The sequence below is a fragment of the Eschscholzia californica genome, unplaced genomic scaffold (assembly GCF_041429995.1).
Source record: "Eschscholzia californica isolate CP2 unplaced genomic scaffold, dmEscCali1.0.p SCAF_2, whole genome shotgun sequence".
In the NCBI taxonomy this organism is placed as follows: Eukaryota; Viridiplantae; Streptophyta; class Magnoliopsida; order Ranunculales; family Papaveraceae; genus Eschscholzia; species Eschscholzia californica.
This window is the reverse complement of record NW_028238309.1, coordinates 1,340,275-1,366,794: the sequence shown is the minus strand read 5'-3', so window position 1 is coordinate 1,366,794 and position 26,520 is coordinate 1,340,275. Positions and strand designations below refer to the sequence as shown.

Sequence of the window (26,520 nt, the reverse complement as noted above, 5' to 3'; positions counted from 1 at the left end):
ATTAAGAAAACAAAGGGGTGCCTATAGATTTCTCTAATGCTCTTTGGCTTCTTTATTTCATAACTTCTTCGTACGAATTCCGATCAGACTTCCGTTTTCGCCGTCGGACTCACCATTGACTCCACTTTCCATCTAACCTCTGAATTTCACAAAATGACCAAAATACCCCTGACGCTCTTTCCTTCCGCTCTCTTCCACATGAGATGAAAATGTGACGAATTGCTTCGTTTTATTCCGAATGTAATGCCAAACTCCAAATAAGCTTCCTAACAAGAAAAATACATAAATTATTAGAAATAAAACCCGAAACGAACTAACTCATCCAAGTTAAGTGATCTCAATGTGGTATTTTAACGCCACATCATTGTGCAAGTTGTTTGCAAGGTACTGCAAGCTCATTGCAAGGTTTTGCAAGGTGTTTGCAAGGCAGTGCAAGGTGTTTGCAAGGCTATCTAACGTGTTTGCAAAAATCATGCAAGGTGTTTGCGAGGCTCTGCAAGGTGTTTGCATGACTTGCAAAAGTCATGCAAGGTGTTCGCAAGGCTCAGCAAAGTGTTTGCAAGGCTCTGCAAGGTGTTTGCTAGGTTATCCAAGGTGTTTGCAAAAACTATGCAAAGTGTTTGCAAGGTTCTGCAAGGTATTTGCAAGACAATGCAAAGTGTTTGCAAGGTAGTGCAAGTTGTTTGCAAGGTATTTTTTTAGACTAGGGTTAGGTTGGTCTTTTCACTAAAATAGAAAATTACATAATTGCTACTAGGGAGGTGAAGCCTAAAAAACTTTGATGTATTTTTTTTCACCTAAATAATAATTTCTTAGGAAGTTTTGGCCAAATTCCCCGGAATACTATATAAATGGGGGGGCCTAAATTTGGGGGTCCTAGGCGGCCCGCCTGGAGTGCCTAGGCCCAAGGCCGACCCTGTCTGGTCAAAAATCGAATTGGCACACATCAAAGACCAATATGTGTGTATTTTTTTGTAGTAATATCAATTACTAACTCAATAACCACCTTTACCCAATAGATTGCTTCGTGGTACAGACATACAAAAATCGTACTTAGAAATTAGAATAATTTCCTTCGCTGCCATTCTTTGATTTATTTGAAGCTCTTTGGCACCTTAAAATGAACATAGATGCTTCCTCAAAATGCAAAGGAGGGTAATAAGCAACATCAAGTACCAGATTAAAAGAGGTGATAATCAACCTTTGATCAACTTCTTTAAAGGTAGGAAAAAAAAAAAGAAACAGTAATGACATGCCGAGGAATATATCAAAGAAGTCCCTCAAGATCAAACCCAAATTCTTTGGTTGATTTGAGTGAGATAGAATTTCGTCGAAACATCTTTCGTGACGGGAAGAACGAGAGCGTGATGGTGGGTAGAAGAAGGACGATGGGCAATAGAGAAGAGATGAGACACAAGAAGCCATGGATTTAGTAATAGGATGTGTGAATCTTGTAATGGGGAGAAATGGTTATGAAGGGCATTGATATGTATGGGGTGGAAGAGGAGGATAGAAGGAAAGTCAAGTGTGGCTGCTTGCTTATAGATCTAGAAAATGACATATATCCACAATTATGCAATGCCCATATGGTCATGGACTCATAGCTCAAGTTGTTGTCTTATTTATGTGTGGGACCAAGATGTATCAAGTGGTGAACCCCTTATTGTGGGATTAATTAGGTTTTGTATGACATATTTACAAATTACAATCTAGAATCGTATGACACTTGAATTAGACCAAAATAATCCATAATGATGAACACATAAGCTATGTCGCGTCATTGAAATATATTGGTAACCGTATGTATCTCGTTTAATAAATTCACCAGATACCATCTGAATTTTATTTTGCGTAATAGATTACATATACGTCTTTCTACTAAACAGACTATGATTTGAAGCTTATCGGTTCTGAAGAAAAAATTACAAGTAAAAAAGTATCAAATGTTTGATAAAACATTGCAGAAATGATATGCTTTTGCCGGATTAAAAACTCCAAAGAAGAATTAGTACTCCTCTAACCCTTGGTAGTGAAATTGAAGTTGGCACAAGTAGTTTGTCTTCCAAGCAATGTTGAGCTAAACCCTAACCTTGATTTTGGTATATCAAACTGCAGTAAATTGTCTTCCAATTGATACCCACCAATGACAATAGATGTTCTTGGTTCTAAACCACCATCAACAAATCCTAAGCATAAAACTTCATTATTAACTTGGACCATGGAATTCGCCCCAAATATGCTCCAAGTTACTCCATTTTGCAAGCCGAGATTGATAGTTGGGACTGCAGCTCCGAGCCTAGTACTCGCAATATTCTTCGAACTAAAACAGAACCCGAAAGGGGAAACCGCAGCAACACCAGTAATATTCCTAGCTTTAGCTTCGTTAACAAACGCACTAGTAAACGCCTTGTATATCGATGACTGCAACACGGTATAAGGTTCGACAGTACTTATTTTCGTCCCTCCGAATCCAGTTTTTTTGTTAATAGTTATCAAAGTTCTATTCAGGTTGATTCGTTTTTCGTTAATCTTGATTGAGTTTACGGCAATGAAGTACTCTGACGAAGGCGCACCTTTTATAATAACATTAGCAGTCGTACGCGGGTTGACGTAAAGAGGAGTGTACACAAGTGAACCGGAGAGCTCGATTCCGGGTTGCATCACATAAGGCCCATCACCCATAACAATAATGCCCCCTTTTGATGAAGATGATAAACAAAGAGCAAATTTTCTAGGTATTCTAAAAGCAAGTGAGAATTGTGTAGGTAATGAAAGTTCAGTTCTACCAAAACCAACCATTCCTTTAGCTCCTTTAGAAAGCCCATCTAAGAGACCACCGCGAGCGAATTGGACGTTACGGGCCGTAACATTCGGACCCGGGTTAGACCCATCTGTGGATCTAACGGACATTATATCCGAAGCAAGTTCACCGCCGGTAGCGAATCGAGCCACGGTATTATCGGGCCAAACTGTGCAAGATTCGTTTCTACTACCGCAACCCGGTTTAGAACCGGGGGAACAGTCGGCGCAAGATTCAGAGAGAGAAGGAGGGCATTGGGGTGTCAAGCAAAGGGTACGACGGTAGGATGATGACACGTAGCCATTGTCATAGTCAACCCATGGATATAGACCGCCAAGATCAAGTACTAGATTTATAGGGATTTGAGGGGTTCTTTGGTAGATCTGGATTAGGTACTGTTTGGTTGAAGGATCTTTTGTGACAGGAAGGAGGATAGAGTGAGGTCTGGAAGAAGAGGAAGGAGGTTGAGAGTTAGTGAGAGAAATGAATAAGAAAAAGAGAATGAGAGTTTTAGAGAGAGAAAAAGAAGAAGCCATTAGATGGGTAATTGAGTTGTAGATAGATGGGGGGAGTTTATAGATAGATAAATGTTGGGGGAAGAAATAACATAGAAAGAACACCTCAGTGGAAGTAGCCTGAGTAGGGCGCTTCAACAATGGCGGCCCTATTCAAGACTCAAGAGGTAGGCACATGTCACATTCCGCCATTTAAGACGGATGTTGTGAAATGACAATTTTTTCCCTTGTCCTATTAGTCACCAGCTCACCGCGACTCTGCAAGGTGGAGTAGTATTTATGTGTACAAGAAATGGCGGACTAGATTGTGTGGACTAGGTAAGCTCAAAACCACCTATCACATGTTCCGTGATTGTTCGAGGATTAGAGAGACCATATAATTCGTAGACAGTCCAGATCTGGAACAAGACGAAGTGGATCCAATAAATCGACTGAAACAGTGCCTAACTCAAATGAAATCACGACCGTTGATCCGAAGGTGCCCTGGAGACTATCAAATGAAATCAACGACCTTCGTGGAATACACCCGTTTGCACGGAGTGTTGCCAGCATACTGCCCGCGACTTTGCAACAAGGATGCGCATAACTTGGCAACTTCTAGTCAGCCCCTCATCGCAGAATTGTTGTAATTTAGTCCCCTTATGGTTAACTTTTTTACTTTTTTGGTCTCCTTTTTACCGACTTTGGGTTATTCTGTGTAGTCGATAGTTTGTATTCAATGATCAACTCTGTAAACTTTTTAGTCTTTTGATGGATGTTATTCAAAAAAAAGAAATGGTGGGCCCAATATTGGTCTCATGGAGTTGGATACTCTCTCTTAAGCCTATGAGGTCGTGGGATCGAGTCTCGGTGGAAATATTTTGCTATCAAGATTTATCTCATGTAATTTAGACAATAAATTCAGTAAAAGTAGAGGTAGATGGGCTTTCAGGCCTCCTAGGATGACCCTAAGAGTCTTTACATGGACTTTAGGGTCCAAGGTGTCTTAATTGGCGTTTATAGTGCTTCTCAAATTCATGATGTATTATGTGTTATATTCATAATGTATCAATGTCAAATGTATTCATTCTTCAAAGCCAATCTATAAAAAAGAAAAATAGAGTTGACCAATTGTAATATGGTTTTCTTTTTTAGAAATGACATACTATAGTTATTACAATGTATTGACACATCATAAAAAATAGAGTTATTTTTTTTGGCTCCTACTTTGTGACCAACTTCCTTTTTCACCTCCTCTTTTTCGTAAATTCCAGGCCTCCTTTTGTTTCCGTCAATTAATTTTAATGGTTAATTTTTTTGTTTTCATAATTGTCCTTCTTAAAAAAGTGATTTTTAATTCAAAATTGACTCCCTTTTAAATATGTGTTAATTTCTAAAAAAGTGCTAACTATTTTGGAACAAACAAGGGGGCCAAAATGAAATTTATTTACAGAATTAAAAACATAAAACACACCTCATCTCTCCTCCATTTCATCACCTCTCTTCTCCACATCATTTCTCGCCACTTCATCATATTCTTCGGCAAAGGTCATCGTCGGCCAAAATTTCCGGCGACCTTCAAACTTAATTTTTTTAGTCTCTCTCTAATTTCTCTTTCTCTCTACCCTCCCTCTTTATAGCCCCGGCAAAGGGGAGGAGTCCTTTCGTCGAAACCAGACCGAATTTAGTTCAACCCAGATCTTCAAGGTCTGATTTCTCCGGGGAAGGAAATAGAGATTGAAGATAGGGAGATTAAAGAGAGTTGAAGAAAAAAAAGAGAAGAGGAAGAGATTAAAATAATAATAATAAGTTTCAAGGTCGCCAGAAATTTTAGTCGGTCAGCGACCTTTGCCAGAGAAGATGACCAGGTGGCGAGAAAATGATGTGTGTGTAGGGGGGGGAGAGATTGCCCCCTAGTTTGTAGCAAAAAATCACTTTATAAGAAGGGCAATTATTGAAACAAAAAAAATAACTATTAAAGTTAAATGACGATGTTAATAAAAGAGATCTAATTTGAATTTATAAAAAACAGGGGGTCAAAAAGGAAGTTGGTCACAAAGTAGGGGCCAAAAAAGAAATAACTCTAAAATCTATATTACAAAACAGAAAAGTTGTGACTAGGACAAAATAAATGATCCTAGATGGTAGAGTTGTACAGACACATAGGCATATAATCTCATCCGTTCAAAACGAATCTCACATGTAACCAACCCTTAAATTAAATCAACGGCTAAATGGAACGAACATGGAACGAACGGTTGTTTCAATGTCTTTCGCTCAATCAAGGCCGATTCCTATCCTTAACTCTCTCTTCATCGCCCCCAGCCTCTATCTCTTCCACCAAGCTCCTTCATTCACTGTACCATTTCATCTTCATCAATTAACAGGTACAAAACCCTTGGCTATGAAATCCTTATTCATTTGTTTTTCAGTTGCTCTAAATTCTGCCGGAAATTCTCTCGATTGTTCGCCCTTTTTGAGTATTCCATGCTTAAATATGGTAATTTTTTGCTCCAAAAATATATGTTATTGTAGATGAAGTCTTAGTGTTGTTCCTTCCTTTAATACTTAGTTTCTTTCTTCATATATCTAGCTAAATTTTACTCATTCCATAGTGTAGTGGTTGAATGTTGTGATCCGTGAAGGTATTTGACAATCTCATCTGGGTGTTGTATATTTTTGTTGTACCTCAGGTATATTTTTGTTGTACCTAAGGTGTTTGACAATATGTCATATAGGGTGTCGTATATGTTTGTTGTACCTACTTCCTCTCCATTGTACCTTAAAGACTGGAAATCAACACATTTCATACTTTTAGGACTTTTACCTCATAGTTAAACCAAATTGTATTCATGTGCATAGATTTTCATCTTCTTCAATTTATGGAAGTGTCTCAGTTTTACCATTTAATTCATTTCTTAAGCTCCCCTTCTCGTATGTGTTTTTAAATTTCTTTTAATTTTCTGGTGGTCATTTCTTCAATATTTATTGGCTTAGATCTTGAATGTTCGATAGTTGTTTGTTAACTTTAACACGTTTGATATTCCTAGATTATTAAAAAGAAACATGTAAAATTATGAAATTTGTCGACTATGACGAACTTAAGGCAGAGATAAAAATAGTTGACGCTGAAGAGTTGTTAAATGAAGGGATAATTGTTCTTGTGATTTGCGTTTTACTTCCAAAGAGAGAGGAGATCAAAACTTTGCTCACTCTTTCTTCCTAGCCTCTCAGGAAAAGGGATATTCCATTTTGAATGATATATTTCAATGCCTTGATGAACATCATAATTTAATTGAAAGTTTGGCAAAGTGGGGTGGTTGTTCTTCCCGTTCCGCAGGGTATGATCGTCTTTTATGTATTTATTACTATTTGTTATTGATAGTTGCATCTTCTTATTTATTCAGTGAAATATATTATTGTGATGGTAACAACACTCGCTTCATCAGAACAACCATAAGCTATTAGGTAGCCTTCAGAATAACATTTAACAGATTTGTCACTCTAATGATTTCTTTCATCCATGCTAATCATCATTACACAATTTCATGGCCTTAGCCTTAGAACTACTGCACAAACCTTACCAACTTAGTCTTGGCATCCTCTTTAACATATAATTTAACTTCTGATAGTCTATACCAAACCAGTCTAACAGCTGAAAATAACTTCTTCTCATTACATATATGATGAGACATGAAACAGTCTCATTTGAATCTCTTAACTCGGGTTAGTTAGTCCAGTTCGAGCGGTTACTCTGATGATTTGTTTGATTTTCCTTCTCAGGTCTCATTTACGGAGTTCGATGCGGAAACATCGTGATAAAGACATACTTGAGGGGCATTTTGGTCATTTTAATGACAAGGGTATTCTGGTCAATATTAGTGCTCGGATGGAAAGTAGAGTCCAAAACGAACCCGTAGGCGAAAACGGAAGTCAAATCGGAGTCCAGATGAATAAATTAGAGCAAGTCAAAGTTCGGGTCAAATTTGGTATACTAAAAGTCAAGAGGGACACGTGGCATGCATCCGGCAAGAAATCGAATGGACCAGGGAATGCGCGGGCTACTTTCTGTCACGTCCAGAGGTACACCAAGATATACGCGTGACCCGGACAGCCCAGACCGACTCGATGACGTCAGCTGACGTCATCATCTTCTTCTTCCTTTTATAACCGAGAGCTGTCTAAACTTCTTAAAACGGAGACTTCACCAAGATTCCGACCGACTGAAACAGAAATAGAAAGAAGGACAGAAAAGGAAAGTGAGGATTTCGAATTCACATAGAGATGGATAGAAACCGAGTTGGAAAGGGAGAAAGATTGGAGAATATATTCAAAGAAGAAGGAAAGAAGATGAAAAATATTCGAGAGAGAGAAACCCGGTCATGGAAGTATAAAACCGAGAGCATCATCTTAGTTTGATCATCTCGATTGGGGGGTCAAAAACTGATCCTCTCCAGCTCGATGAAAGAGAAATATTAGAGAGAGAGAGAAGAAGAGGAGAGAGAGTTGCCATCATCATCTCTCACGGCCAAGAAGAAAAGAAAAACAGAGACAGAGATTTTATCATCATCATCTTTTCTTTTTCTTATTTTTTTTATGTAGTCTTTGTTCTTAGTGAGAGAGAGAGAGATTACAGAGAGAGATAGAAACAGGAAGTTGTAATAGAGAGAGAGAGAGAGATTAATAGTGAAATCATTCTCGGTTTTAAAGAAATTTCGATTTGTTTCATTGATTCCGGTTAATTAAGTTAAAGAGACAGAAAGGAAAAGCTAGAGAGAGTTTATAAGAAAAGAAACAGAAAGTTAGAGAGAGAAAGAAGGTTGAAGAAGATGAGAAAATAGGTGAGAAAATAATTTTCTCACAGGGAAAATATTTCCGGGAAGACGAGAAAATTGTTTTCCCAGAGGGTGCGTTTGGCAGAACAGTGGAAAATCAGAAGGAAATCACTTCCCTAAGGCTCTGTTTGGCTGGAAAATCAGTAAGAAATTCAATTTTTTTTCTATTTTTCTCCCACTTTTTATATAGTTAACCTTTAAATCTTTCATCATGATTAACTAATCTCTATCTAGGGTCTTAGATGAACTTCTTCATAAATAATTTTATCGATATGATTTGTTAATCAATTTTTCTTGTTTTTCATGATAAAATCTTCCGGATTTTTAGACCATTCATGGACTAAAAATCTGAGTTATATAAAGAATTTGCTAATTAAATTATAATGAATCATCGTTAGAATTATTAGGAGAACGGATTCAGAAAACCCTAGGCTCTCCCCCATTTGAGTTCCTTGTATCATTTGTAATTATTTTCTTTCCGTAATTTTATTTTAATATTTTATTTTAAAAACCAAAACCAAATCATTTTAAAATCTTATTACTTCCTAATTTTAGAATAGGTTCAACTAGTCTCTGAGGAACGAACCGGTCTTACCGGAATTTATTACAACTTGACACCCGTGCACTTGCGGGTGTAGACCTATTTAGGGTAACCTTCTAGGCACATCAATATATCCCCCCTAATATCCTAATGAACACTTCTAAAAAAAAATTATCCTAATGAACACTCTTTAGTAATAAATCTCATGTCTACGGTTCCAGATACTTCCTCTAATTTAGTCTAAGTTTTTTTTTTTTTTAACTTCATAGGTACTTTATCTTCTCACCATGGATTTTCATATGTTTCTCTTTAGGTTGATGGTTGATAACAAAACTAAAGCTATAAACCTAGGTGAAGTTTTAGATTTGCAATGGTGAGAAAATGATTAAAGGCTTAGGACTTGGGCTTAAAGCTTATGGTAGTGGGAGTGAAATGAACGGTTTGAATGACCTTACAATGGAGCTCTTCTTGCGAATACTCTTGAATGTTTATAACCTGACCATGATTTGGAATAGGTTCTTATTAAAATCATAATTTCAGTCCATTTCAAGTTTTATAAATTATCTAAATTTTGTATTAGATTGGAGCCGTTGAGGAGGAAGTATTGTACTGAAGGGCTTGGTAATTTCACAAGTTGTTCATGAAGGTGACAAACATGTTCCTCGGTAAGTTAATATATTTGGTCCATAGAGAAAAATTGATCTCAAACCATTTTAGACTTAATTAAAGTATTTGTTTCTCTTCATCACCATTAATTCCTTTTCTCATCTTATGATCTCTGCCTATCTCTTTATCCTCTCTACAGAGTTTTTCTAAGACGCTCATACAAATTTTCATTTTTTTGGTTTTTGTTAGTCCCGCTTTAATACGTGGAATCGTCTTACGACATATGCACTGAGATTGTTCTTGAGGCATATAGAAACAATCAAAGATGTTATTTTGTTCTATTGGGTGACATTTGTGAATTAGATGGTATGTTTTTTTTTTCCAGTCCAACCGATTACGATCTTCCAATTTCGGGATCTTTTGCAGTGAAGGCATGTCATCGAATTCGTTAAACTTGGAAACTAGACCTACAAGAGATAGCCGTGCAACTAGAGTTCTCCACGGTTGGGACACCACCAGAAAACTTTCTGTTTTTGAATGTGTTTACTTTCTAATTTGTCTTTCATTTTCCCAACTCCTTGTTATTATTTTTCTTTTACATTTTTTTTCAATTTCATACTTCTCACCTCCAAATAATTAATCTATCTTGTAATGCAGTTTTTGTCTCAAATGTTTGACTCTATATATATATATATATATATATATATATATATATATATATATATATATATATATATATTAACCTATATCTACTGTCTACACTTCAGAAAATGGGTAGAAAAATATATTAGATCCGCACATGCGACAAATGAATATCAACCATCTTAAGAACTGTACAGGCAAGTACTCTCATGCTAGATATTCTTTTCTTCACAAATATTTGTGGACATTCGTTGAATTCGTTATTTCTTTTAATTTATTACGTATATTTGAATTAAATTTTCAATTTACAGGTTCATATTTTACACCTTTGAGAAAATCGTTGGTCAACCCTATGGTCAAATGGGTTCAATTGTCGATCAACTCTTAGGAGAGAAGATGGATAAAGATTATAGAACAACTTAGTATTTATCTTACACGGAGAAGCTCGTAATTTGTAGTGAGAAGTGAAGCTTAAATGGAAAACAAGTGTACCACTACAATATTTTTGAGTAACCAATTGTACAAATATTTGTCACTTACATCTTTTACAATAATGCCGCATTAAAATATCGATAAATCAAAGTATTGGGAGAATAAATAAGAAACTATTCTCAAAAAAAAAAAAAACTATGACGAACAAACAAAAATCTATAAGTCAACTTGTGTGTTGAAGTGTAACATTATGACACTTTTATCGCATTCGATGAATTGTACCGTGCATACCTAGTATAATACAAATATACATCAAGATTTATGAATTGAATATGCACTGTAACTGTCTGATGTAAGCCTCTTCAAGGGTCATGCTACAGAGCCTGAAGGCCAGTCTAAAGACCGACTAAATTACTCTATTTATATCCAAGTACAATAAATCTGAGATTTCCACTTCAATTGAACTGAACTTGGGATTTTCATGTTGCAGAGTGGGTGTCCAACCACTACACCAAGAAGTGATGGATAGCTTGTAATATGATTGGACTTATGGAGTACATCATTTTTAGCTGGGGGACTATAAAACAGATTCATATTCTCTTTCACCATATTCCACCTTCATCTTCTTCTTCACTATCAGCCACCACCATTTGTTTAAGTTTTGTTTTATTAAGTGGCGTGTATCTACATTGTGTTGGCAATTTGAACCATTACCTTGGTTGAACTATTGTCTTGGTTGAACAATTGCCTTGGTTGAATTAAAATTAGGAGAGACACATCTCTAGGTTTATGTCTCTCCATGTAGTCACCATCATCTATATATACATAATCCAGATTTCATTTTAGAGATAGAAAAATCAATTAGTTTTCTGAGTTTAGAGTTTGCATTAGAAGTCTAAGAAGTTAAGAGAGTTCTCTACGTATTTGGTTCGAAGTTTCTTGAAGAACGAAGTGCTGCGCTTCAAGAAGGTAAGACTGTTTTATCCTGGGAGACGATTCGTATATACAACCCGGCTTAGCACCATTGTGGGACGAATAACGTCTTAAGGAGAGAGTATCCAATACTCGACTCGGTCATAAAACTTATACTTTATATTGTTATTAATTTCGTAACATAACTTGTCGAACGGAATCATTATCGAATTGTGTATTCGAGAAGGACAATTAAACTAATTAGTCCAACAATCTTAAGACGTTATTCCTTAATGGAAATACCATTCGACAAATTGGACAAGTTAGTTCTATAATACTTTAATGGTGGACGAGATAATTTAGTGTTACTGTTATATTGACAAAGTAATCTAAGGCATAAAAGAAAGTTGGATACTGGCATTTATCTATGTGGTGTTACTTCTAAATTAAAGTTTACATATAATTTATTAGCTACTGTCCCCACTAAATCGTAGACCCCTAGTTGCTTAGACAATTTGTATTGATGCATGTTGCATGGGATAGGCACTGTTAAAACTTAGTAAATTTAATCTTCCTTTTGGTTGCCTGTACCAACTCATCTAGTTTTAATTGGTTCATAGACTCTCTTTCTTAGTTAGTATTAAATTCAAATAATATAATACTACAAAAACCAAATAAAACCCTCGGTGTGTCTCTGTTAGAAACAGAGCAAGTCTATTTGACTCTATCTCTTTAAATATTAGCATGAGAATTAAACCTATACCCTCTCTGCCTGTCTTCTTTGATTCTTTGGCAAAAAAATATTGTGGATCCCTGTTCTATTTAATTAAGTGATAATCTGTCGAAATAGCATACCTTGGTGATTTTGTAATCATCTAAATATTGACTTTGGTATTCTTATCACATCTCAGTTTCGGTTAATGTTTGTAAGTGCTTTATTCACTCTATAATTTTAAATTTAAATCAATTACTTATTGTTTATTGTCAAGACGGTATACAATCAAGAAAAGTATACAATTTACTACCATATTCTTATTAGTCTGTGAATTGTGTATTCAACAGACAATGGCAAGTAATACCGGAAACAATGTTCATGTCCCTCCAACTCATGTTGCACACGGAGAAAAACCTGAGAAGTTTACTGGCGCCAATTTTAAGAGATGGCAACAAAAGATGTTGTTCTATTTGACCACTCTTAACCTTGCTAGGCTGTTATACGAAGAAGCACCCACTCTCAAGGAAGATGAGTCGGATTTTGAGAATGTGGCTGCAGTAGATGCTTGGAAACATTCTGATTTCCTTTGCAAAAATTACATTCTCAATGGTCTCGATAATTCCTTATACAACGTTTATAGTCCGATTAAAACGGCAAAAGAATTATGGGAATCATTAGAGAATAAGTATAAGTCTGAAACTGCCGGAGTGAAAAAATTCATCATAGGAAGGTTCTTGGATTTCAAGATGACAGACCTTAAAACTGTCATTAGCCAAGTTCAAGAATTCCAATTAATTTTACAAGAATTAAAGGCAGAAAAATTGGTGATTAGTGAATCATTTCAAGTGGGAGCAATCATTGAAAAATTGCCACCATCTTGGAAAGATTTTAAAAATTATCTTAAGCATAAACGCAAGGAAATAGACTTGGAGGACTTGATTTTAAAATTGAGAGTTGAAGAAGATAGTCGTCTTGCCGAGAAAAAGAATGAGAAGCCTTCTGAAATCTCAAAAGTGAATGTGGTTGAAGGGGGGCTGAAAAAGAAAAGGAAATTTTCCGGTAAAGAAAAATATCATGGGAACTCTAAGAAGTTCAAAAGGTACTTGTTACAATTGCAATAAGAAAGGACATCTTGCCAAAGATTGTCGCTCCAAAACTTGGAAGAAAAATTTCAAGAAAAGAAAGATGGAAGACAAAGTGATAGATAACTTGTCTGATGGTGTCAAAGAGATTAATTTATGTGCCGTTATTTCTGAAGTCAACTTGGTAAATAATCCAAGAGAATGGTGGGTAGACACTGGGGCTACTCGTCATATTTGTTCAGATAAAGGAGTATTCTCATCTTATAAAAAGGTAGAAAACGCTGAACCTTTATTTATGGGAAATTCGGCAACATCCAAAGTTGAAGGCACCGGGACAGTCATACTTAAATTCACATTTGGAAAGGAAGTAACTCTGAAAAATGTGCTTCATGTACCCGACATCCGAAAGAATTTAGTTTCTGGTTCTTTATTAAGTAAGAATGGTTTTAAACTTGTATTTGAATCTGATAATTTTATTCTTACTAAGAATGGGATGTACGTGGGAAAGGGGTATTTAAGTGAAGGTCTGTTCAAGATGAATGTAATGACCATTAGTCCTAAGATTAATAAAATTAATGATTTTGCTTATATTGTTGATTCGTGTATGAAGTGGCATGAGAGGTTAGGACATGTTAATAATGATTCTTTAAGAAGATTAATTAACATGGACCTTATACCTAAATTTGATTTAAATCCCAATCATAAATGTGAAGTTTGTGTCGAATCAAAAATGACTAAGTCGTCTTTCCGTTCAGTTGAAAGAGACACAGAACCGTTAGAACTAATACATAGTGATATATGTGACTTAAAAACGGTTCAGACAAGAGGTGGGACAAAATACTTCATCACGTTTATAGATGATAGTACCAGATATTGTCATGTTTACTTATTAAGAAGTAAAGATGAAGCCGTAGAAAAATTTAAAATATATAAGAGTGAAGTTGAGAATCAACTCGATAAAAAGATCAAAACTTTACGAAGTGATAGAGGTGGTGAATATGAATCACCATTTGCTGATATTTGTGCTGAAAGTGGTATTATCCATCAAACAACGGCTCCTTATTCGCCTCAGCAAAATGGAGTCGCTGAAAGAAAAAATCGAACTTTAAAAGAAATGATGAACGCATTACTTATAAGTTCAGGATTACCCCAAAATTTGTGGGGGGAAGCTTTGCTTTCAGCAAACTATATTTTGAACAAATTGCCTCATAAGAAAAAGGATAAAACTCATTATGAGTTATGGAAAGGAAAAAAGCCTTCTTATAAATACCTCAAAGTGTGGGGGTGTTTAGCAAAAGTGGCGATTCCTACACCGAAGAAGGTCAAAATTGGACCAAAAACTATCGATTGTATTTTCATAGGATATGCACATAATAGTAGTGCATACAGATTTCTCATACATAAATCTGAAATTCAAGACTTACATGTTAATACGGTAATCGAATCAAGAAATGCTACATTTTTTGAGGACATATTTCCATGTAAATTAGACGATGAGAAAAGTTCCAAAAAGAGGAAATTTGAGTATATTAGTAACAATGAAAATACAAACCAAAATGATAAAGAGAATGTGGTTCAAGAACCACAAGCAGGAGAAAATAAAGAGGAACTCCGAAGAGGCAAGAGACAAAAAATTGCCAAAACATACGGTCCGGATTTCCTCACATATTTGTTAGAACAAGAACCGCAAACATACAAAGAAGCAATGTCTTCTCCTGAATCTCAATTTTGGAAAGAGGCCGTAAATAACGAAATTGAGTCTATCCTTCAGAACCATATATGGGAGTTAGTAGATCTTCCACCGGGGTGTAAACCATTGGGTTATAAATGGATTTTCAAGAGAAAATTAAAAACGGATGGTTCTATAGACAAGTACAAAGCGAGACTTGTCGCAAAAGGATTTAAACAAAAAGAAGGATTAGACTATTTTGATACATATTCTCTTGTTACGAGAATAACATCAATTCGGGTATTAATTGCTATAGCATCTCTATATAATTTAGAGATACATCAAATGGATGTTAAAACTGCTTTCTTGAATGGTGAATTAGAAGAAGAGATCTATATGGAACAACCGGAAGGGTTTATAGTACCCGGTCAAGAAAAGAAAGTTTGTAAATTAGTGAGGTCACTGTATGGGCTGAAACAAGCACCAAAACAGTGGCATGAGAAATTCGACAAAGCCATGTTGTCAAATGGTTTTAGTATTAACGAGTGTGATAAATGTGTCTACACTAAATCTACTACCAACGGAGTTATAATTCTATGCTTGTATGTAGACGATATGTTAATAATGGGTAGCAATTTAGATATGATCAAATCTACGAAGGAAATGCTATCAAAAGTATTTGATATGAAAGATTTAGGTCAAGCAGACTTAATTCTTGGAATCAAGATATGTCGAACTTCTAATGGAATAGTTTTATCTCAATCACATTATATTGAGAAAATTTTAGAGAAATTCAACAAAAATGATAATCAAGTTGTAAAAACTCCAGTAGACCTTAGTCTACATCTAACTAAGAATACGGGTCATAGTACTAACCAATTAGAATATTCTCGGATAATTGGTAGTTTGATGTATCTAATGAATTGTACACGACCTGATATTGCATACTCAGTAAGTAAATTGAGTAGGTTTACGAGCAATCCAAATACAAGTCATTGGAGTGCTCTGATAAGAGTTCTTAGATATTTAAGATATACTAAGGAGTATGGGTTACATTTTACCAAATACCCTGCAGTTCTTGAAGGGTATACTGATGCAAATTGGATTTCAGATACAAACGATTCTAAATCCACAAGCGGTTATGTTTTTACCATAGGTGCTGCATCAGTTTCATGGAAGTCCTCAAAACAAACTTGCATAGCAAGATCAACCATGGAGTCAGAGTTTATTGCTTTAGACAAAGCTGGAGAAGAAGCTAAATGGCTTCGTAATTTTCTAGAGGATATTCCAATTTGGCCAAAACCGGTGTCTGCTATTAAAATACATTGCGATAGTAAATCGGCAATTGGCAAGGCACATAATAAAATGTATAACGGAAAATCTCGACACATACGTCGAAGACATAATATCGTTAAACATTTGCTCTCAAGTGGAATTATAACAATTGATTATATAAAATCAAAGGATAACCTAGCGGATCCGTTTACAAAGGGGTTATCGAAAGAGCAAATGTACAAGTTATCAAGGGGAATGGGCTTAAAGCCTAAAGTAAATGAGTAGATCGCAATAGAAACCCAACCTAGTTGACTGGAGATCCCAAGATCTAGGTTCAAAAGGGACAACATAAATGTGAAATACTCGCCAGTAACACTGAAAGAGTCATTCTCTTACCCATTCCTAAGTATCAGTGTTGCCTGTCAGGTGATAGGATAAGCGATGCTTTTAATGATGCCTATATTCTTGTGTAAACAAGTGGGGTACGTCAGGGTACTCTTCATAGGACATCACCTATGTGAGTGTAGAACTGATGCCGGTTCTATGAGAATGTCCTAAGGCGGAATTCTCTAAAGCACTCATGAATCCAGGAGTTGTCCAGGGCCGAAAAGGACACAACCAAAGAATCAAATATGTACGGAAGAAGTTGTGTGTTGGCTATTGTATCGACTTACTGCGAAAATTGAATAGTTCAAGACATCATGTTCACTAATCAATTAGTAAGTCCGGTAGTCATACACTAAGGAAGGTTCAAAGCCAAAAGCCACCTCTCCTGATGCAACAACTTCCATATGAACTCTCTTAGTCTGTATGCATTGTCAGTTTGCATAGTCTTCATATAGAATAAATTTTAATTCATGTGGGGGATTGTTGGCAATTTGAACCATTACCTTGGTTGAACTATTGTCTTGGTTGAACAATTGCCTTGGTTGAATTAAAATTAGGAGAGACACATCTCTAGGTTTATGTCTCTCCATGTAGTCACCATCATCTATATATACATAATCCAGATTTCATTTTAGAGATAGAAAAATCAATTAGTTTTCTGAGTTTAGAGTTTGCATTAGAAGTCTAAGAAGTTAAGAGAGTTCTCTACGTATTTGGTTCGAAGTTTCTTGAAGAACGAAGTGCTGCGCTTCAAGAAGGTAAGACTGTTTTATCCTGGGAGACGATTCGTATATACAACCCGGCTTAGCACCATTGCGGGACGAATAACGTCTTAAGGAGAGAGTATCCAATACTCGACTCGGTCATAAAACTTATACTTTATATTGTTATTAATTTTGTAACATAACTTGTCGAACGGAATCATTATCGAATTGTGTATTCGAGAAGGACAATTAAACTAATTAGTCCAACACATTGTACCTGTATAGCTAAGATGATCCACAAAGTTTGCATAGTATTTGTCAGACTACGAGCATATAGCTAAGCAGATATAACATTGTTGAACAACTTTGAGCACGAAACAAATCTCTTTTTCATTTGGGTTAGAAGTATCTACGTTGTACCTGTATAGCTAAGATGATCCACAAAGTTTGCATAGTATTTGTCAGACTACGAGCATATAGCTAAGCAGATATAACATTGTTGAACAACTTTGAGCACGAAACAAATCTCTTTTTCATTGGGTTAAAAGTATCTACGTTGTACCTGTATAGCTAAGATGATCCACAAAGTTTGCATAGTATTTGTCAGACTACGAGCATATAGCTAAGCAGATATAACATTGTTGAACAACTTTGAGCACGAAACAAATCTCTTTTTCATTGGGTTAGAAGTATCTACGTCGTACCTGTATAGCTAAGATGATCCACAAAGTTTGCATAGTATTTGTCAGACTACGAGCATATAGCTAAGCAGATATGACATTGTCGAACAACTTTGAGCACGAAACAAATCACTTTTTCATTGGGTTAGAAGTATTTCTTTTTGCAGGATAAATCCATATGTCAGAGGATACGATAACAATATTTATCACGGGATGAGCATCTTCGCAGTATCTTGAAAATAACTGAAGACAAGCAAGAAGATCATGTATCCTTCAAGACTTGCGTAAAAGAAGGTATGCCTTCTTGATCCCATCTCATTGCCAAGGTATAGCCGTCTCATGATCCTATAGGGTATAGGAGCATTACATACAACGTACAATGAACACATTCGACGATCCCCAGATCCTCTGAGTCTCGCGAGAACACCTAACTGTTTTTCACAATAGAGGGGGATCCCACAACACATTCAGGTTCTCTTGATTTTACAAGTCGCCAGAGCTCTCAAGAACTACTTTTACCTTGGTGTTCGAGTTGAAGTTAAATCATCCATACTATTCCCATAATACAATTATTGCCGTTCTCCCTTATTGTTCATTCTAATGATAACAACGAGATAATCTAATTAAGATTGTGAAATTTGAAAAACAACACTTTTGCATTCATGATTATGATTCGTAGTGTTGGGCTAATTACCATAAACGACATGGGAGCTTACTTTGTGTAGCAAGAGCGGTGGAGTCATTTCAATTTAACATTTCCTTAATTACTTTTATAGTTCTAGTAAACTTTATGTCTTTTCTAATACTTTAATTTATAAGTTTGTCAGCTCGGCGAACCTAATGCCTAAAAATATGAAACAAATGCAGCATCCATGAAACAATATACTACTAAATATAGATAAATGAAATCATTTGAGGATACATATATGGGGTGGAAGAGATTTAGGTTTGTAGATCTCAAAAATGACTATTTATAATCCACGAATTCCATAGAATGACACGCGGATCTGATTTATTAATTCACCAAATACATAACAAACTCGTAAAAATGTTCCGTTGTAACATTTTAAGAGATAATTTAACTATTCAAACTCTGAAGAAGAACATGAAGAAGAAGAATTAGCAGTACTCCCTCTAAGCCTTGGTAGTGAAATTGAAGTTGGCACAAGTAGTTTGTCTTCCAAGCAGCGTTGAGCTAAACCCTAATCTTGATTTTGGTATATCAAACTGCAGTAAATTGTCTTCCAATTGATACCCACCAATGACAATAGATGTCCTTGGTCCCAAACCACCATCAACAAATCCTAAGCATAAAACTTCATTATTAACTTGGACCATGGAATTCGCCCCAAATATGCTCCAAGTTACTCCATTTTGCAAGCCGAGTTTGATAGTTGGGACCGCAGCTCCGAGCCTAGTACTCACAATATTCTTCGAACTAAAACAAAACCCGAACGGTGAAACCGCAGCAACACTAGTAATATTCCTAGTTTTAGCTTCGTTAACAAAAGCAGTAGTAAATGCCTTGTATATCGATGACTCTAATACGGTATAAGGTTTGACAGTACTTATTTTCGTCCCTCCAAACCCAGTTTTTTTGTTAATAGTAAACAAAGCTCTATTTAAGTTGATCCGTTTTTCGTCAATCTTGATCGAGTTTACGGCAATGAAGTACTCGGACGAAGGCGCACCTTTTATAATAACACTAGCAGTCGTACGTGGGTTGACGTAAAGAGGAGTGTACACAAGTGAACCGGAGAGCTCGATTCCGGGTTGCATCACATAAGGCCCATCACCCATAATAATAAGGCCCCCTTTTGATGAAGATGATAAACAAAGAACAAATTTTCTAGGTATTCTAAAAGCAAGTGAGAATTGTGTAGGTAATGAAAGGTCAGTTCTACCAAAACCAACCATTCCTTTAGCCCCTTTGGAAAGCCCATCTAAGAGACCCCCACAAGCGAAATGGACATTACGGGCCGTAACATTTGGACCCGGGTTAGACCCATCTGTGGATAGTACGGACATGATATCGGAAACAAGCCCAGTGCCTGTAGCGAATCCAGCCACGGTATTATCGGGCCAAACTGTGCAAGATTCGTTTCTACCGCAATCCGGTTTAGAACCGGGGGGACAGTCGTCGCAAGAGCCAGAGAGAGAAGGAGGGCATTGGGGTGTCAAACAAAGGGTAGGCCGATAGGACGATGATGACACGTAGGCATTATCACATTTAACCCATGGATATTGACCGCCAAGATCAAGTACTAGATTTATGGGGATTTGAGGGTTTCTTTGGTAGATCTGTGTTAGGTACTGTTTGGTTGAAGGATCTTTTCTGACAGGAAGGAGGATAGAGTGAGGTCGGGAAGAAGATGAAGGAGGTTGGGAGTTAGTGAGAGAAATGAATGAGAAAATGAAGAAGAGAATTAGAGTTTTAGAGAGACAAAATGAAGAAGCCATTGGATGTTGTAGAGATAGAGAGAGAGAGAATGGTAATGTACTAATGTAGGGGAGTTTATAGATAGATAAATGTTGGGGGATGAAATAACATAGAAAGGACAACTCAGTGGAAGTAGCCTAAGTTGGGCGCTTCAACAATGGCGGCCCTATGCTGCTATGCAAAAGGTTGGCAACCAACAATATAGGCACATGTCAAATTGCGCCATTTAAGACGGATGTTGTCAAATGACAATTTTATCCCTTGTCCTATTAGAGCATCTTGAATAGGACAACCAAGTGTCACTTAAGATTTTAGAGATTTTGTTGAAAAATCTTTTCCAATAGGGCACTATATTTCACACTTCATAGTTATTTTAGAGACACTCTAAAAGTACAGTATCTCTTTGAGACTCTTTAAGTGGCACTCTAAGATTTAAACTAATAGAAATCTTTTCCCTTTAACTATTTTTTTTTCATATTCAATTTAAGAGTGACATATGTATTAAGTAGAGAGATTTTAGAGATTTCCATTGAATATCAAAAAAGTTTAGAGTCTCTCTATATTGACACTTAGGAAATAGAATCTTCACTTGACACTTGACAACTTGACTTCGGAGTTTTTGTTAGAGTGACTCATTGGAGATTTTCTTAGTCACGACGAGTCTGCAAGGTGGAGTAGTATTTAAGGAGATGTTAGAGTGCCCAGCTCGGTGGCCACTAAAAAGCCCAGCTGACGTAGATTCACTAAAAGACAAGGTTTTTCAGAGTTTGACTACAGTGGGGACCGCTTTTATTTCTAAATGAGAAAATTTGGGCATTTTAGTGGGCATTCTAGCTGGGCACTCTATCTTTTCCCTAGAATTTATGTGTACAAGAAATGGTGGGCCCAACATTAATCTAATAGAGTTGGATACTCTCTCTTAAGGCTATGAGGTCGTGGGATCGAATGTCTTGGTGGAAGTAGTTTGCCATCAAGATTTATCTCATGTAATTTAGACAATAAATACAGTAAAGTTAGAAGTAGACGGACTTTCAGGCCTCCAAGGATGGCCTTAAGAGTCTTTATATGGCTTTTAGGGTCAAATATGTCTTAATTGGCGGTTATAGTGTTTCTCCAAATTCATGATGTATTACATATTATACTAGGTTCCCACCGGTAGATCCCTTTTGGCTGCGCCGTCGTGTTAAGAATATTGTAACAGTTGAATAGCCATTTTACATTTAAAGAAAATAATAATTATTCATTAAACAATCAAGAGGAGCAATCAAATACTAAGCTATTTACATTCAAAAAAAGAGACTTACATTTAAAAAAGAAAAATAATATTTCATTGAAGCCTGAACTATAAAATAGATGTGAGAGATTGTTTTTTTCTTACAGTGAAAAGATATCAATCTAGAAAGAGTCCTATTTATATATTTTTTGAAGTAGTTACTTTGGGAAGTTTTTTATAAAAAAAACCGATCAAGAATGTGGAAGAGAGATTTTCTCCCCACTAATTTCTCATCCTCCCACGTTTTCTACTCAATAGAAAAAAAGTGAGAGAGAAATATATGGGTAGTAGTTACTCTAACTAATTTTAGTTGATTTACATAGATACCTTTCTTTTTGTAGTCTATTTACATAAAAAAAAATTATATCATTCGTCGGATGTGTTCCCAACTAAATCTCTAAAATAAAATGGACGGTCAGACTTATCCCCTGGATAACCGACTGACCTGTTTTAATATAATAGATTTATGATGTACCCATGTCAGTGAAATGTAATAACTCTTGAAGATGCAATCTAAAAAAAATAGAGTTGACCAATTTGTAATATGATTTTCTTTTTTTAGAAATCGACCACGATAGTCATTAGGGCAAGTCCAATGTGGGGCTCGGGCTCCCAATTTTGGGACCCCTGAATTTTGGGATCCCCGGGGCTTTGTCTCAATTCCAACGTCAGGCTCCCAACAGAGGCTCTCAAATTCAAATAATGTACGTGCGCGAAGTACGTGTGAGTTTGATTTTAGATTTCGACTATGAATTATAAGATTTCGACTATAAATTAAAATGTGATATTGTCCGAGATAGATAATTTCAAAAGAGAAACACAAAAAAAAAAGTAGGATATAAAAATAGTTCAAAACATTTTAAGAAAATAAAAAAAATCAGTTTAAAAAAAAATTAAAAAATAAAAAGAAATAAAAAAAAAAAAGTGGGGTGGATCCCCTTTTTAGGGGATCCACCCCAAATATGGTCGTTGGGGACTCCCAACGGCCATATTTGAGGGTTGGGAGCCCCCCAGCCCCGAGGCTCCCGAGTTGGGCGCTGGTAGGGGGTTGGGCTCCCAAAATTTGAGTTTTGGGAGCCCAGAACCCTAACATTGGATCTGCCCTTACAAGGTATTGACACATCATAAAAATATAGTTATTTTCTTTTTGGTGCCTATTTTGTGACCAGCTTCCATTTTCGTCCCATGTTTTTCGTAAATTCAAATTTGCCCTCTCTTTTGTTAACACCATCAGTTAATTTTAATGGCTAATTTTTTGTTCCCGTAATTGTCCTTTTTTACAAATGACCCCCTTTTTAGTTTCCAAAAAGTTCTAACTATTCTGGAACAAACAAAGGGGCCAAAATGGAATTCATTTAAAAAAAAATTAAAAACAAAAAACACACCTCATATCTCCTCCATTTCATCACCTCTCTCCTCCACATCATTTCTCTCCACCTCATCATCTTCTTCGGCGAAGGTCGTTGGACGTAAATTTCCTGCGACCTTCAAACTTAATTTTTTTTTCCAGTCTCTCTCTTCTTTTTTCTTCTTTTTTCTTCTTTTTTCTTCATTTCTCTCTCTATCCTCTCTTTTTATAGCTCTGGTGAAGGGGAGGAGCCCCATCATCGAAAAAACCAAACCAAATTTAGTTTCAAACTTGACTTTCAAGGTCTGGTTTCTCCAGCGAAGGGGCTTTTCCCCTTCGTCGGAGCTATATAGAGAGAGATGGTAGAATGAGATAGGGTAGAGAAAGATTATAGAGAGAGAGAGAGATTAGAGAAAGGGAGATTAGATAGAGTGATGAAGAAAAAAGTAGAGGAAGAGATTAAAAAAATAATAATAATAACAAGTTTGAAGGTCGCCCGAAAATTTGGTCGGTCGGCGACATTTGCCGGAGAAGATGATGAGGTGGAGAGAAATGATGTGGAGGAAAGAGGTGATGAAATGGAGGAGAGATGAGTTGTGTTTTATGTTTTTAATTTCTTTTTAATGAATTCCATTTTGGTCCCCTAGTTTGTTGTAAAAAATCACTTTTATAAGAAGGTCAAATTTGAATTTACAAAAAACAGAGGGCCAAAAGGACGATGGTCACAAAGTAGGGTTGCTAAAAAGGAAATAATTCTAAAAAATAAGACATATATATATATATATATATATATATATATATATATATATCAAGATTCATGAATTGAATATGCACTATAACTGTCTGATCTAAGCCTCTTAAAGGTCATCCTATGAAGCCTAAAGGCCAACCTAACGAGTCTAAAGACCAACTAAATTACTTTATTTATACTCAAGTTCAATAAATCTTAGATTTCCTCTTCCATTGAATCGAACCTCGAATTTTCATGTTGCGGAGTGGGTGTCCAACCACTACTCTAAAAAGTGATGGATAACTTGTAATATGATTGGACTCATGGAGTACATCATTTTTAGTTGGGGGACTATAAAACAAATTCATATTCTCTTTCACCATATTCCATCTTCATCTTCTTCTTCTTCACTATCAACCACCATCATTCGTTTAAGCTTCATTTTATTAAGTGGCGTGTATCTACGTCGTACCTGTATAGGTGAGATGATCTACAAAGTTTGCATAGTATTTGTCAGACTGCGAGCATATAGCTAAGCAGATATAACATTGTCGAACAACTTTGAGCACGAACAAATCTCTTTTTCATTGGGTTAAAAGTATTTCTTTTTGCAGGATAAATCCATATGTAAGAGGATCCGATAATAATAATCTTTATAACGGGATGAGCACCTTCGCAATATCTTGAAAATAATTCGAGACAAGCAAGAGGATCGAGTATCCCGGAAGACTTGCGTAAAAGAAGGTATGCGTTCTTGATCCCATCTCATTGCCAAAGTATAGCCGTCTCATGATCCTATAGGCTATAGGAGCATTACATACAACGTACAATGAACACATTCGACGGTCCCCAAATCCTTTGAGTCTCGCGAGAACACCTAACTGTTTTTCACAATAGAGGGGGATCCCACAACATATCAGATTCTCTTGATTTTACAAGTCGCCAGAGCTCTCAAGAACTACTTTTACCTTTGTGTTCGAGTTAAAGTTAAATCATCCATACTATTCCCATAATACAATTATTGCCATTCTCTCTTATTGTTCATTCTAATGATAACAACGAGAGAATCTAATTAAGATTGTGAAATTTAAAAAACAATACTTTCGCACCCATGATTATCATAGTGTTGGGCTAATTATCATAAACGACATGGGAGCTTACTTCGTAAGCAAGAGCGGTGGAGTCATTTCAATTTAACATTTCCTTAATTACTTTCATAGTCCAAGTAAACTTTATGTCTTTTCTAATACTTTAATTTATAAGTTTGTCAGCTCGGCCAACCTAATGCCTAAAAATATGAAACAAATGCAGCATCCATGAAACAATATACTACTAAATATAGATAAATGAAATCATTTGAGGATACATATATGGGGTGGAAGAGATTTAGGTTTGTAGATCTCAAAAACGACTATTTATAATCCACGAATTCCATAGAATGACACGCGGATCTGATTTATTAATTCAGCAAATACATAAGAAACTCGTAAAAATGTTCCGTTGTAACATTTTAAGAGATAATTTAACTATTCAAACTCTGGAGAAGAACATGAAGAAGAAGAATTAGCAGTATCCCTCTAAGCCTTGGTAGTGAAATTGAAGTTGGCACAAGTAGTTTGTCTTCCAAGCAACGTTGAGCTAAACCCTAATCTTGATTTTGGTATATCAAACTGCAGTAAATTGTCTTCCAATTGATACCCACCAATGACAATAGATGTCCTTGGTTCTAAACCACCATCAACAAATCCCAAGCACAAAATTTCATTATTAACTTGCACCATTGAATTCGCCCCAAATATGCTCCAAGTTACTCCATTTTGCAAGCCGAGATTGATTGTTGGGACCGCAGCTCCTAGCCTAGTACTCACAATATTCTTCGAACTAAAACAGAACCCGAACGGTGAAACCGCAGCAACACTAGTAATATTCCTAGCTTTAGCTTCGTTAACAAACACACTAGTAAACGCCTTGTATATGGATGACTCTAATACGGTATAAGGTTCGACAGTACTTATTTTCGTCCCTCCGAACCCAGTTTTTTTGTTAATAGTTATCAAAGTTCTATTTAAGTTGATCCTTTTTTCGTTAATCTTGATTGAGTTTACGGCAATGAAGTATTCGGACGATGGGGCACCTTTAATAATAGCATTAGCAGTCGTTCGCGGGTTGACGTAAAGAGGAGTGTACACAAGTGAACCCGAGAGGTCGATTCCGGGTTGGATGACATAAGGCCCATCACCCATAACAATAAGTCCCCCTTTCGATGAAGATAAACAAAGAGCAAATTTTCTAGGTATTCTAAAAGCAAGTGAGAATTGTGTAGGTAAAGAAAGTTCAGTTCTACCAAAACCAACCATTCCTTTAGCTCCTTTAGAAAGCCCATCTAAGAGAGACCCACAACTAAATTGGACATTTCGGGCGGTAACATTCGGACCCGGGTTAGACCCATCTGTTGATTGAACGGACATTATATCGGAAACAAGGTTATCGTTGGTAGCGAATCCAGCCACGGTATTATCCGGCCAAACTATGCAAGATTCGTTTCTACCGCAACCCGGTTTAGAACCAGGAGAACAGTCGCCGCAAGAGATAGAGAGAGAAGGAGGACATTGGGGTGTCAAGCAAAGGGTAGGCCGATAGGATGATGATGACACGTAGGCATTATCACATTCAACCCATGGATATTGACCGCCAAGATCAAGTACTAGATTTATAGGGATTTGAGGGGTTCTTTGGTAGATCTGTGTCAGGTACTGTTTGGTTGAAGGATCTTTTGTAACAGGAAGGAGGATAGAGTGAGGTCGGGAAGAAGATGAAGGAGGTTGAGAGTTAGTGAGAGAAATGAATATGAAAAACAAGAAGAGAATGACAGTTTTAGAGAGAGAAAAAGAGGAAGCCATTGGATGGTTTATTGAGTTGGAGAGAGAGAGAGAGAGAGAGAGAGAGAGAGAATGG

General features: G+C 36.3%; 3 pseudogenes across 2 annotated transcripts; all 3 read right to left on the bottom strand.

Moving 5' to 3' along the window:
* Positions 1-1,811: 1,811 nt before the first annotated feature.
* LOC147555070 (putative aspartic proteinase GIP2 pseudogene) lies at positions 1,812-3,767 on the bottom strand (annotated as a pseudogene). Its single transcript, XR_015234869.1, has one exon. The product of XR_015234869.1 is annotated as a putative aspartic proteinase GIP2 pseudogene (transcript).
* A 15,112-nt stretch (positions 3,768-18,879) lies between these two features.
* Positions 18,880-20,234, bottom strand: LOC147555069 (putative aspartic proteinase GIP2 pseudogene; annotated as a pseudogene).
* Positions 20,235-24,994: 4,760 nt separating this feature from the next.
* LOC147555068 (putative aspartic proteinase GIP2 pseudogene) lies at positions 24,995-26,520 on the bottom strand (annotated as a pseudogene). Its single transcript, XR_015234871.1, has one exon. The product of XR_015234871.1 is annotated as a putative aspartic proteinase GIP2 pseudogene (transcript).